The sequence below is a fragment of the Coregonus clupeaformis genome, chromosome 29 (genome assembly GCF_020615455.1).
Source record: "Coregonus clupeaformis isolate EN_2021a chromosome 29, ASM2061545v1, whole genome shotgun sequence".
NCBI classification, from domain to species: domain Eukaryota; kingdom Metazoa; phylum Chordata; class Actinopteri; order Salmoniformes; family Salmonidae; genus Coregonus; species Coregonus clupeaformis.
In genome coordinates this window covers 58,704,613-58,717,849 of record NC_059220.1, presented here as the reverse complement: position 1 = coordinate 58,717,849, position 13,237 = coordinate 58,704,613, and the positions used below count along the sequence as shown (strand labels likewise).

Here is a 13,237-nt window from a genome sequence, read left to right as displayed (position 1 = left end):
GGACCTGTTGGATCGGAGGGTGAGGGCTAGGACCATTTCCCCCAGAAATGTCCGGGAAATTGCAGGTGCCTTGGTGGAAGAGTGGGGTAACATCTCACAGCAAGAACTGGCAAATCTGGTGCAGTCCATAAAGGAGGTGATGCACTGCAGTACTTAATGCAGCTGGTGGCCACACCAGATACTGACTGTAACTTTTGATTTTGACCCCCCCTTTGTTCAGGGACACATTATTAAATTTATGTTAGTCACATGTCTGTGGAACTTGTTCAGGTTATGTCTCAGTTGTTGAATCTTGTTATGTTCATACAAATATTTACACATGTTAAGTTTGTTGTCCGGAGAAACTGCGCTACGCCAGTGATGCTGGGGTAATAATTACATAACCAACATTCTAGTAATAGTCCGTTCCGAATAGGGCTTATGGACACCAATATGACACCAATATCTATCAGGTAACAGTAGGCTATAACCACTTGATCAATCGATTCAAGTTGAAATTTCAGCAATATAATAGGCTAATGAAGATGTTGATTTGACAAGGGAGAAATATCCCAGCTATATATAAGCTACAGTGGATTGATGCATGTTGCATATAATTACTATTGGAGTGCATAATTGCCATGGTGTTTACATCAAATGCAACAGTGCCCCCCAAAAAGTTTACTGCGGAATATAGGCTACAGTTGCCAGCAGTAGGCCTACCATGCTTCTTTTGAACCTAAAATAAAGAAAATCTAATCAAAATTGTATGAGTAGACCCTCCCGCAGTTGAGGCTTACGGTATTATAATAGCCTGCAGATGAACAATTTAGCTCAATGCTATTTTTTAAGACGCAGGTGTCACACACACGTTAGTCAGGCGTTGGTATCACGACATGTCAGTCAGACGTTCAATGGTAGGCGACAACATAAGATACAGGTGTCACGCAGACATTATTCAGGCTGTGGTATCACGACATGTCAGTCAGACGTTCAATGGTAGGCGACAGTAGCTCATTCGGCTCATTATTGGCTCTTTTCACCAACGATAATTGAGCTTTAACCAATTCATACTGGCGTGACTACTTACTGACTTTATTGTCCCCATGGGGAAATGTTGTTGCAGTATCATGTATAGTGGGGGAAAAAGTATTTAGTCAGCCACCAATTGTGCAAGTTCTCCCACTTAAAAAGATGAGAGAGGCCTGTAATTTTCATCATAGGTACACGTCAACTATGACAGACAAAATGAGAAAAAAAAATCCAGAAAATCACATTGTAGGATTTTTAATGAATTTATTTGCAAATTATGGTGGAAAATAAGTATTTGGTCAATAACAAAAGTTTCTCAATACTTTGTTATATACCCTTTGTTGGTAATGACACAGGTCAAACGTTTTCTGTAAGTCTTCACAAGGTTTTCACACACTGTTGCTGGTATTTTGGCCCATTCCTCCATGCAGATCTCCTCTAGAGCAGTGATGTTTTGGGGCTGTCGCTGGGCAACACGGACTTTCAACTCCCTCCAAAGATTTTCTATGGGGTTGAGATCTGGAGACTGGCTAGGCCACTCCAGGACCTTGAAATGCTTCTTACGAAGCCACTCCTTCGTTGCCCGGGCGGTGTGTTTGGGATCATTGTCATGCTGAAAGACCCACCCACGTTTCATCTTCAATGCCCTTGCTGATGGAAGGAGGTTTTCACTCAAAATCTCACGATACATGGCCCCATTCATTCTTTCCTTTACACGGATCAGTCGTTCTGGTCCCTTTGCAGAAAAACAGCTTTTGTGTGGATTACATCCCCTGAACAACTTCAAAACATCAGCCTGTTTAGAAGTTGTTCAGGGGATGTAATGCACACAATCTACCTGAAAACTTTCTGGGAATCAATCATTGTTAGTTGAACTATGTATACATACACTAGGAGTATATACACAGAAAGTAAAACTCACACTTGTGCATTCAAATGCACACAGCCACACACATTGTGTGCTTTGCAAGAGTAGGACTTGCCTCAGGATCTGTCCTTGGGATAGAGCTTTTATGTTTCCATTTGAGAGACACATCAGCAGTTATGCTAAACAAAGTTCAGGGCACAAGCTGTGCTGTGATAGACTGTAAAAGAGAGGGGTGATGAGAGAAAGAGCTAGACAGTATGGAGAGATGAGAGAGGGAAATAGAACAGAGACTGAGAGAGTGAAGGAGAATGCCACCCTCCTATTCACTGTGGCTTTCACTGCCTCTCTTGTCAGCTACCAAAGCAGAACAGGCCTAAAACAGCACCGTGTGAGACCGCTGCATCCTATAGGGAGCAGGGAGGAAACACTGTTTCCTTCTGATAGTGTTCAAACAGGGACCAGGCTTCCGCTGGGGAGATTACTTTCACTGTTATAAACACACAGACACACACAGACAAACTAACACATACTGTACATCCACACACTCTCTCTCACGCACATACACACACTAACAGGCACACAAACATTAATAAACAATGCTAAAGCATCAGGATTTCAGCATGTTTGTTTGCTAACATCTTGAGTAAATGGGGGAGAATATCTATTCTTCTGGTGCCTGGTGCCTGGTGCTAGCTGAGCAGAAAGGCTGAGAACACATTGTACCTATGTGAACATTCCAGACAGACAAGCACTAGAGGTACTGCACTTAACACAAGGACCAGGGTGGATATGGATAAATGCCCTGCCACGCACACACGCGCACGCACGCACACACACACACACGAGACCAGTGGGGTGTGAATACTTTCTGAAGGCACTGTACATCTAGCTGTTTTTTCTATGCATCGGCAGGACAGAACGGCAGCTTCAGGTAACCTCAGGGGGGGAGTTGTGTGTTTCTGTGTTAACAACAGCTGGTGCGCGAGCTCTAATATTAAGGAAGTCTTGAGGTTCTGCTCGCCTGAGTTAGAATACATGATAAGCTGTAGACCAAACAATACAATGATAAATTGAACAAAAATATAAACGCAACATGCAACAATTTCAAAGATTTTACTGAGTTACAGTTCATATAAGGAAATCAGTCAATCAAATTAAATTAATTAGGCCCTAATCTATGGATTTCACATCACTGGGAATACAGATATGCATCTGTTGGTCACAGATACCTTACAAAAAGGTAGGGGTGTGTCACGCCCTGGCTCTGGGGACTCTTGTATGTTGAGCCAGGGTGTTAGTTTCGTTGTGTAGAGTCTATGTTTCGTGTTTCTATGGTATGTTCTAGGTTTATGTGTTTCTGTGTTGGCCGGGGTGGTTCTCAATCAGAGGCAACGAGAATCAGCTGTTGCTTGTTGTCTCTGATTGGGAACCATACTTAGGCAGCCTTGTGTGCACTTGTTATTCGTGGGATCTTGTTCCGTGTAGGTTTGTGTATGTTACCGAGGACTTCACGTATCGTTTTGTTGTTTTGTGTATTTGAAAGTACTAAAATAAAAGTATGTACTCATATCACGCTGCGCCTTGGTCCGCTCCTTTTGACAATCATGACAGAAGATCCCACCAAAACAGGACCAAGCAGCGTGCCCAGGAGCAGACAGCCTGGACTTGGGAGGAGATCTTGGACGGGCAGGGGTCCTGGACTTGGGAGGAAATCCAGGCCAGTATGGATCGCCGTCCGTGGGAGGAGACAGTGGAGGCGCGCCATAGAGAGGAGCAGCGGCGCCAACCGGGCCGACGTAGGACACGCAAGAGGCAACCCCAAGACATTTTTAGGGGGGGGCACACGGCATGGACGACGGGGCTGCTGGAGGCAGCTACAGGGCGAGTTTGGGGATTAGGAGAGGAGGCCACCGGGTTTGGAGGGCTGGAAGGGAGGTTGGCGGAGCCTAGAGGTAGAGCAGAGCCAACTCCCCGTACTCAGGCTAGGCAGCGTGAGACTGGGCAGGTTCCGAGGTATGCGGAGCTGCGTACTGTGCCGCGAGTGGTCCGGCACAGTCCGGTACGTCCTGTGCGAGCACCACGCACGTGTCGTGCTAAGGTGGGCATGCAGCCAGGACGGAGTGTGCCGGCTCAACGCTCGTGGCCTCCAGTACCCCTCCTCGGTCCTGGATATCCTGCGCCAGTGTCACGTGCTGTAGTGCCAGTGCGAGTACACAGCCCTGTACGTCCTGTGCTGATGCCTCACACAGAGAGTGTAAAAATAGGCATTCAGCCAGGATGGGTTGTGTCAGCTCTTCGCTCCAGACCTCCAGTCCGTATCCACAGCCCGGTCCGGCCTGTTCCTGCCCCTCGCACCAAGCCTATGGTGCGCGTCGCCAGCCCGGCCCGGCCTGTTCCTGCCCCTCGCACCAAGCAAATAGTGCGCGTCGCCAGCCCGGCCCGGCCTGTTCCTGCTCCCCGCACCAAGCCTATGGTGCGCGTCGCCAGCCCGGCCCGGCCCGTTCCTGCCCCTCGCACCAAGCCAATGGTGCGCGTCGCCAGCCCGGCCCGGCCTGGTCCTGCCCCTCGCACCAAGCCAATGGTGCGCGTCGCCAGCCCGGCCCGGCCCAGGCTGTTCCTGCCCCTCGCACCAAGCAAATGGTGCGCGTCGCCAGCCCGGCCCGGCCGGTTCCTGCTCCCCGCACCAAGCCTATGGTGCGCGTCGCCAGCCCGGCCCGGCCCGTTCCTGCTCCCTGCACCAAGCCAATGGTGCGCTTCGTCAGCCCGGTCCGGCCCATTCCTGCTCCCCGCACCAAGCCAATGGTGCGCGTCGTCAGTCCGGTCCGGCCCGTTCCTGCTCCCCGCACCAAGTCAGATGTGCGCGTCGTCAGCCCGGTCCGGCCCATTCCTGCTCCCCGCACCAAGCCTGTGGTGCGTGTCGTCAGTCCGGCACAGCCCGTGCCCGTTTCACCGGTGCCTGGTCAGGTCAGCTGCTCCACACCGGAGCCTAAGCAATCCGCTCCACCGATGTCCAGTCCAGCTCCAGCCAGCGGGACCAGACCAGGGGCGCTACGGGGGGGAAATTAGAGGGTGGTGGTCACGCCCGGAGCCGGATCCGCCTCCGAGGAGGAATGCCCACCCGGCCCCTCCCCTGTTGGGTTTATGTTGGCGCGGTCGCAGTCCGCGCCTTTGGGGGGGGTACTGTCACGCCCTGGCTCTGGGGACTCTTGTATGTTGAGCCAGGGTGTTAGTTTCGTTGTGTAGAGTCTATGTTTCGTGTTTCTATGGTATGTTCTAGGTTATGTGTTTCTGTGTTGGCCGGGGTGGTTCTCAATCAGAGGCAACGAGAATCAGCTGTTGCTTGTTGTCTCTGATTGGGAACCATACTTAGGCAGCCTTGTGTGCACTTGTTATTCGTGGGATCTTGTTCCGTGTAGGTTTGTGTATGTTACCGAGGACTTCACGTATCGTTTTGTTGTTTTGTGTATTTGAAAGTACTAAAATAAAAGTATGTACTCATATCACGCTGCGCCTTGGTCCGCTCCTTTTGACGATCGTGACAGGGTGTAGATCAGAAAACCAGTCGGTTTCTGTTGTGACCACCATTTGCCTCATGCAGCCCGACACATTTCCTTCGCATAGAGCTGATCAGGCTGTTGATTGTGTCCTGTGGAATGTTGTCCCACTCCTCTTCAATGGCTGTGCGAAGTTGCTGGATACTGGCAGAACTGGAACACGCTGTCGTAACCGTCAATCTAGAGCATCCCAAACATGCTCAATGGGTGACATGTCTGGTGAGTATGCAGGCCATGGAAGAACTGGGAAATCTTCAGCTTCCAGGAATTATGTACTGATCCTTATGACATAGGGCTGGTGTATTATCATGCTGAAACATGAGGTGATGGCGGCGGATGAATGGCACGACAATGGGCCTTAGGATCTTGCCACTGTATCTCTGTGCATTCAAATTACCAGTGATAAAATGCAATTGTATTTGTTGTCCATAACTTATGCCTGCCCATACCATAAACCCACCACCACCATGTGGCACTCTGTTCACAACCTTGACATCAGTAAACCGGTCGGAAGTCGGTTATGACGCCAAACTGCAGTCAGGTCAAGACCCTGGTGAGGACGACTAGCACACAGATGAGCTTCCCTGAGATGGTTTCTGACAGTTGTGCAAACCCACAGTTTCATCAGCTGTTCCCGGTGGCTGGTATCAGACAATCCTGCAGGTGAAGAAGCCGGTTGTGGAGGTCCTGGGTTAGCATGGTTACACGTGGTCTGCGGTTGTGAGACTACAGGACGTACTGCCAAATTCTCTAAAACAATGTTGGAGGCGGCTTATGGTAGAGAAATGAACATTCAATTATCCGGCAACAGCTCTGGTGGACATTCCTGTAGTCAGCATGCCAATTGCACACTCCCTCAAAACTTGAGACATCTGAGGCATTATGTTGTGTGACAAAACTGCACATTTTAGAGTCGCCTTTTATTGTTCCCAGCACAACCTGCACCTGTGTAATGATCATGCTGTTTAATCAGCTTCTTGATATGCCACACCTGTCAGGTGGATCGATAATTTTGGCAAAGGAGAAATGCTCATTAACAGGGATGTAAACAAATTTGTGAGAAATAAGCTATTTGTGCGTATGAAAAAATTCTGGGATCTTTTATTTCAGACCATGAAAAATGTAATCTATATTTTTCACAGCTGTCTATTTACCACCACAAACCGATGCTGGCTGCACTCAACGAGCTGTATAGGGCCATAAGCAAACAAGAAAATTGTCATCCAGAGGCGGTGCTCCTAGTGGCCAGTGATTTTAATATAGGGAAACTGAAATCTGTCTTAGCTCATTTCTACCAGCATGTCACCTGTGCAACTAGAGGCGAAAACACTTTTGATCACCTTTACTCCACATACAGAAACGCCCTCCATTTTGTCAATCTGACCTTAACTCTATCCTACTGATTCCTGCCTACAAGCAAAAACTCAAACAGGAAGTACCAGTGATGCGCCCAAGCGGATGCTAAGCTACAGGACTGTTCACTAGCACAGACTGGAATATGTTCCCGGATTCATCCGATGGCAGTTTACCCAGGCCCCCAGTGTCAGGTCTGGAGCGTGAATTCACAAGCTCTGCTGGTCGGCTATTGCATAGCAACCTAGCGGTGCCAAAAGCCCTGGTCTGACCTAGAAACCTATGTAAATTACTATCGCCAAAATGGTCAAACAAAAAACAATTACACGGCCGTTTTGGCCTCTAAAATGTGTTTATTATGATTTTTTATTTATTTAATTTTTTAACATTTTTAGTCATTTAGCAGACACTCTTATCCAGAGCGACTTACAGTTAGTGCATACATTATTTTTGTATTTTTCATACTGGCCCCCCTTGGGAATTGAACCCACAACCCTGGCGTTGCAACCGCCATGCCCTACCAACTGAGCTACATCCCTGCCGGCCATTCCCTCCCCTACCCTGGACGATGCAGGGCCAATTATGCGCCGCCCCATGGGTCTCCCGGTCGCGGCCGGCTACGACAGAGCCTGGATTCGAACCAGGATCTCTAGTGGCACAGCTAGCACTGCGATGCAGTGCCTTAGACCACTGCGCCACTCGGGAGACTGATGATCAAGTTCGGCATGCGGTACCGATGCACCAAGTCTGGAACCAACAGGACCCTGAACAGCTTCTACCCCCATAAATTAGTTAACCAAATAGCTACCCCGACTATCTGCATTGACCCTTTTTGCACTAACTCATCACATACACTGATGCTACTGTTTAGTATCTATCCTGTTGCCTAGTCACTTTATTCCTAGTTATATGTGCATATCTACCTGTTACCTCGTACCCCTGCACATCGACTCGGTACTGGTACCCGTGTATATAGCCAAGTTATTGTTACTCATTATATGTTTATTCATAATTCTATTATCACGTGTTATTACTTTTCTATTATTTCTCTATTTTATTTTCTCTGCATTGTTGGGAAGGGCCCCTAAGTAAGCATTTTACTGTTAGTCTACACCTGTTGTTTACGAAGCATGTGGCAAATGAAATGTGATTTTGATTTGATTTTGATTTGACGTACATACGGTAAAGCTGTGGGCGGGATTATGACGTGAGAGAAGCATAATGAGAAAGGTGCGAGGGGATGACTCATTCTGTCTCTTATCAAAGGGGAGAATAGAGGGTGAGAAGATAGGGATGGAAGGAGGAAAAGGGAGGGAGGAGGGTATGGAGTGAGGATAGTGATGGGGAAAGAGGAGGGAGGGGTTATGGGTGATGGAGAACGGAGTGGGGTTTCCTTAGGTATGATCTCATCTCACATGTTCCCCATCATGCAATATTCAACATGGTGAGGTCACCGTGGGAATAGGGGAGCAGAGAGACTTGAGAGAGCACTCTCTCTTCTGAATTCTGAATTCAGTCATTATCACACAGAGAATTCAATTCCACACTCATTTCCAGCATTTAAACTCTTATACAAGTTTAGCTCCTCCATTTCCTTTGTCTCTCCCTTTGTATGGAACAGCATGTTAATATTAATAGAAATGTAAATAGAATTGTAATTATATTGGAGGAGAAGTACAGGTTTGAGTGAGTTGTGTCTTGAATACACTTATATCACTCTATCCTTGTTTTCCTTCCCTCATAATTTGGGCCCAAAGTTTGGTCATGCACAGTGAAATCGATAGTCCTTTCATCGGTCAGTGGTAATGAGAGAGAGGAGTTGAGGAGAGCATGTCCACCTTGGCCTACTAAGACACACAGTTTGATGGTGTGTTCCACATGCAGCAGATCGGAGTCCAAACAGAAGCAGTGTGCTGAGACTGAGATTGCTGCAGGGCCTGTGTGACGCAATAGGGTCCGGCTCCAGCAGATAACTTCTCACACCACAGATGCTGTGAGACATGCGAGATCAGACAGGATGTCAAATGGTCCCACAGAGGATGGTGCGTTACCACCACCAACATTACAATTACATTTAGAATTAGAAACTAGGTACTAGCTAGTGTGTACTAGCTAGCGTGTACTAGCTAGTGTTTACTAGCTAGCTAGCGTGTACTAGTTAGCTAGTGTGCACTAGCTAGCTAGTGAGTGTGTGTACTAGCTAGCTGTGTGTGTGTACTAGCTAGTATTTATTTTTTATTTATTTATTTTTGGTCATTTAGCAGACGCTCTTATCCAGAGCGACTTACAGGAGCAATTAGGGTTAAGTGCCTTGCTCAAGGGCACATCGACAGATTTTTCACCTAGTCGGCTCGGGGATTAGAACCAGCGACCTTTCGGTTACTGGCACAACGCTCTTACCCACTAAGCTACCTGCCGCCCTAGATAGCTAGCGTGTACTAGTTAGCTAGTGTGCACTAGCTAGCTAGTGAGTGTGTGTACTAGCTAACTGTGTGTGTGTACTAGCTAGTGTGTACTAGTTAGCTGAACAAGCAACAGTGGTTAACATAACACCTTGGACCAGAGTTAGTGCAACAAATTGTATGTGCGTTGCACACTGACGCCCCGGAACAAAGCTACTGAGTCACGCGATACACAAACAAACCTCTACAGGTTGCGCGCGCACATACCGTTTGAAACGGAAAAACTATCTGAGACTCACGCGCATGCGCTTTGAGGTTTGCAGATCAGGCAGCGTCAGGTCTCCTGTGACCTGCCTGCTCTCTCCTCTCTGACCCAGGGGACACTGTCCCGTCCCGCTCAGAATAAAGTATGGGGAGTCACATGTACACACGTACGCATTGTCTCACACACACACGCACGCTGACACTGTATACACACACTCTGTTAGTTCACTTTGACTTTCCTCTGCTATTTAATCAACCCATCTGTATTCCCGTCCACCCTTTCCGTCTCTCTCCCTCTCTCCTCTCCCCCTCGCTTTCTATCTCTCTCTCTGGCTGGCAGTCCTGTGATGACTCAGAGTTGGCCCGTGATCCGGGGTGTCCCTGGGGATGGCAAGGCAATAGAAAGACAAGGTGCAGGCCAGGAACCAGCTCTCTTGTTACAGTAACGAACAATAGCCTACAGAGTTATGAGAGATGGGGGAGTGATCACACACTGCACTGTGAGATGACACCAAACTTGCTACCCCCTAACAAAGGACAACACACACAGAACACATGGGTAAACTTAGACTTTGTCTCACAATCATTTAACTCATCATCCCCTGTACTACAATAATTTTCATCATGTCCCATTCAAGGCCCAGTGCAGTCAAAAACGTGATTTTCCTGTGTTGTATATACAGTACCAGTCAAAAGATTGGACACACCTACTCATTTTTCTTTATTTTTACTATTTTCTACATTGTAGAATAATAGTTAAGACATCAAAACTATGAAATAACACATATGGCATCATGTAGTAACCAAGAAATTGTTAAACAAATCCAAATATATTTTATATTTTAGATTCTTCAAAGTACCCACCCTTTGCCTTGATGACAGCTTTGCACACTCTTGGCATTCTCTCAACCAGCTTCATGAGGAATGCTTTTCCAACAGTCTTGAAGGAGTTCCCACATATACTGAGCACTTGTTGGCTGCTTTTCCTTCACTCTGTGGTCCAACTCATCCCAAACCATCTCCATTGGGTTGAGGTCGGGTGATTGTGGAGGCCAGGTCATCTGATGCAGCACTCCATCACTCTCCTTGGTCAAATAGCCCTTACACAGCCTGGAGGTGTGTTTTGGTCATTGTCCTGTTGAAAAACAAATGATAGTCCCACTAAGCGCAAACCAGATGGGATGGCATATCGCTGCAGAATGCTGTGGTAACCATGCTGGTTAAGTGTGCCTTGAATTCTAATTAAATCACAGACAGTGTCACCAGCAAAGCACCCCTACACCATCACACCTCAACCTCCATGCTTCATGGTGAGAACCACACATGCAGAGATCATCCGTTCACCTACTCTGCGTCTCACAAAGACACGGCGGTTGGAACCGAAAATCTCACATTTGGACTCATCAGACCAAAGGACAGATTTCCACCGGTCTAATGTCCATTGCTCGTGTTTCTTGGCCCAAGCAAGTCTCTTCTTCTTATTAGTGTCCTTTAGTAGTGGTTTCTTTGCAGCAATTCGACCATGAAGGCCTGATTCATGCAGTCTCCTCTGAACAGTTGATGTTGAGATGTGTCTGTTACTTGAACTCTGTGAAGCATTTATTTGGGCTGCAATCTGAGGTGCAGTTAACTCTAATGAACTTATCCTCTGCAGCAGAGGTAACTCTGGGTCTTCCTTTCCTGTGGCGGTCCTCATGAGAGCCAGGTTTTTGCGACTGCCTTCATGTCTTAAAGTAATGATGGACTGTCGTTTCTCTTTGCTTATCTGAGCTGTTCTTGCCATAATATGGACTTGGTCTTTTACCAAAGAGGGCCATCTTCTGACCCTACCTTGTCACAATACAACTGATTGGCTCAAATGCATTAAGAAGGAAATAAATTCCACAAATTAACTTTTAACAAGGCACACCTGTTAAATGAAATGCATTCCAAGTGACTACCTCATGAAGCTGGTTGAGAGAATGCCAAGCTGTCATCAAGGCAAAGGGTGGCTACTTTGAAGAATTTCAAATATAAAATATATTTTGATTTGTTGAACACTTTTTTGGTTACTAGATGATTCCATATGTGTTATTTCATAGTTTTGATGTCTACAATGTAGAAAATAGTAAAAAATAAAGAAAAACCCTGGAATGAGTAGGTGTGTCCAAACGTTTGACTGGTACTGTAAATATATTTCCACGTTACGAGGTTGGAATAATACTGTGATATTGTGAAAATGATGATAATGCCTCAGTCTGTTTTGGTAGGATGGAGTGTTGGCCTGCCCGGTGACTTCACCAGGCGGTAAATTAAGTCCCAAACCACTCTGCCAATAACAGATAGTTTTCAGTTTTCCCCTCCCCACTTAGACCACTCCCAGACAGTGCTTGCAAAATTCTTGCTTGAGAAATTGTTCTTGGCTAAGAAGCAATTTTTGTGTCTTTTCGACCATTTTAATTGAAAATAATCACAGTAAGGTCCTTAACTGTTAACCATAAATGTTATAATATTGCAATAAAAACGGCTGCATTGGACCTTTAATGAATTAAGATATCCGGGATTCACTTACCAAACAGTTACACAAATATATATAATTAACATAAAAATCTCTTTAAATGCCTTTTAAAGCATTGTGAAAGTTTTGTATAACAGCAGGTTTGGAGAGGATGGATCATAAGTGAGTCGGTATAATTTTATGTCAAAACTGCCAGCGCATATATCTAGTTATCAAAGTGCAAATTATGATTATTCTAATGTCCCCATGGACATTAATACCAGCAGTAGGCTATAACAGCCCAGCGTTAACACTTGCTTTAATTTCAATTGGTAAACTTCCACTCCGCAATCAGTCCTGAGTTCGCAGTCCCGAGTTCGCAAAAATACACATAGACTGATTAGCCTACGCATCTGATGAAATGCACAAAAATAGACTTGTCGTTAACATCTGGCACCGCGGTCTGACAATAACATTATAGCCAAATGAGATAATTCTACAATTGCTAAGAGTGAGAATATAGTTAGCTTAAAGATAAAAAATAATAATAATACTTACGATTGTTAGGAAAATGCGTTATCCTTGAGGCTAGTGGAGCGACCCGCCACTGTAAACAGCTCCGCACTTCATTCCATTCCAATAATACTAGCCTACCAATAATACTAGCACACTTGATGTGTTAAAATCTTAATACCGCTATTACACAATATTTCCCCTCGTCCTGTTGTGTTGACAGTGCCTGGTGCGTAGTTTTTGTGTGCCCCGATGTCTCCGCAAAGGACGAGGCAACAGGGATGCTCGATGTGAGTGCGTCTCTCTCTGCAGTAGGCTAGCCTATTCGTGCATTCGCCTCGGTCTGGTCGGCTCTGAGCGCTGGCCTGGGTTGGCCTGCTACTGACGTCAAAGCATTCCAGCTGACTCCCGTCTTATTCCGCGGACGTTCTCTCCTAGGGCGCGAGAGGGCTGAGGCATGCGGAAGGGCCTATAGGAAAACGTCTGTCTTGAAGTCGAAAGAGCTGAAAACTATTATGGCCTACGCAATTGAACAGCCAGCGTGTCTATAATTAGGTAGGCGGAGGAGATAAAGAAACACAATGGGAGAATACATTCTTCACATATTTATATATGGGTGAGGCATAGTGGCCTATAGGGGAGGCCTTTTCAACCACATCACATTAGGTCAACTGTAGCGTTAGCTATGATTCACAACTCCAAAGACAATGCTTTTTACAAATGTGAATTCTTTAGAATGCCTTTGGAGGGAAATAATGAAAACATAAGGAAAATAGTAAAACACATTCTCTTTAGT

General features: G+C 46.4%; 1 protein-coding gene across 1 annotated transcript in view; it reads right to left on the bottom strand.

The window, feature by feature from the left end:
- LOC121576728 (SNF-related serine/threonine-protein kinase-like) overlaps positions 1–12,885 on the bottom strand; it is a 47,979-nt gene extending 35,094 nt beyond the window's left edge. Inside the window, exon 1 of the mRNA XM_041890120.2 lies at positions 12,487–12,885. The gene's annotated coding sequence lies outside the window, so the exon portion shown is untranslated. The remainder of the gene's footprint in view (positions 1–12,486) is intronic.
- Between the last annotated feature and the right edge of the window lie 352 nt (positions 12,886–13,237).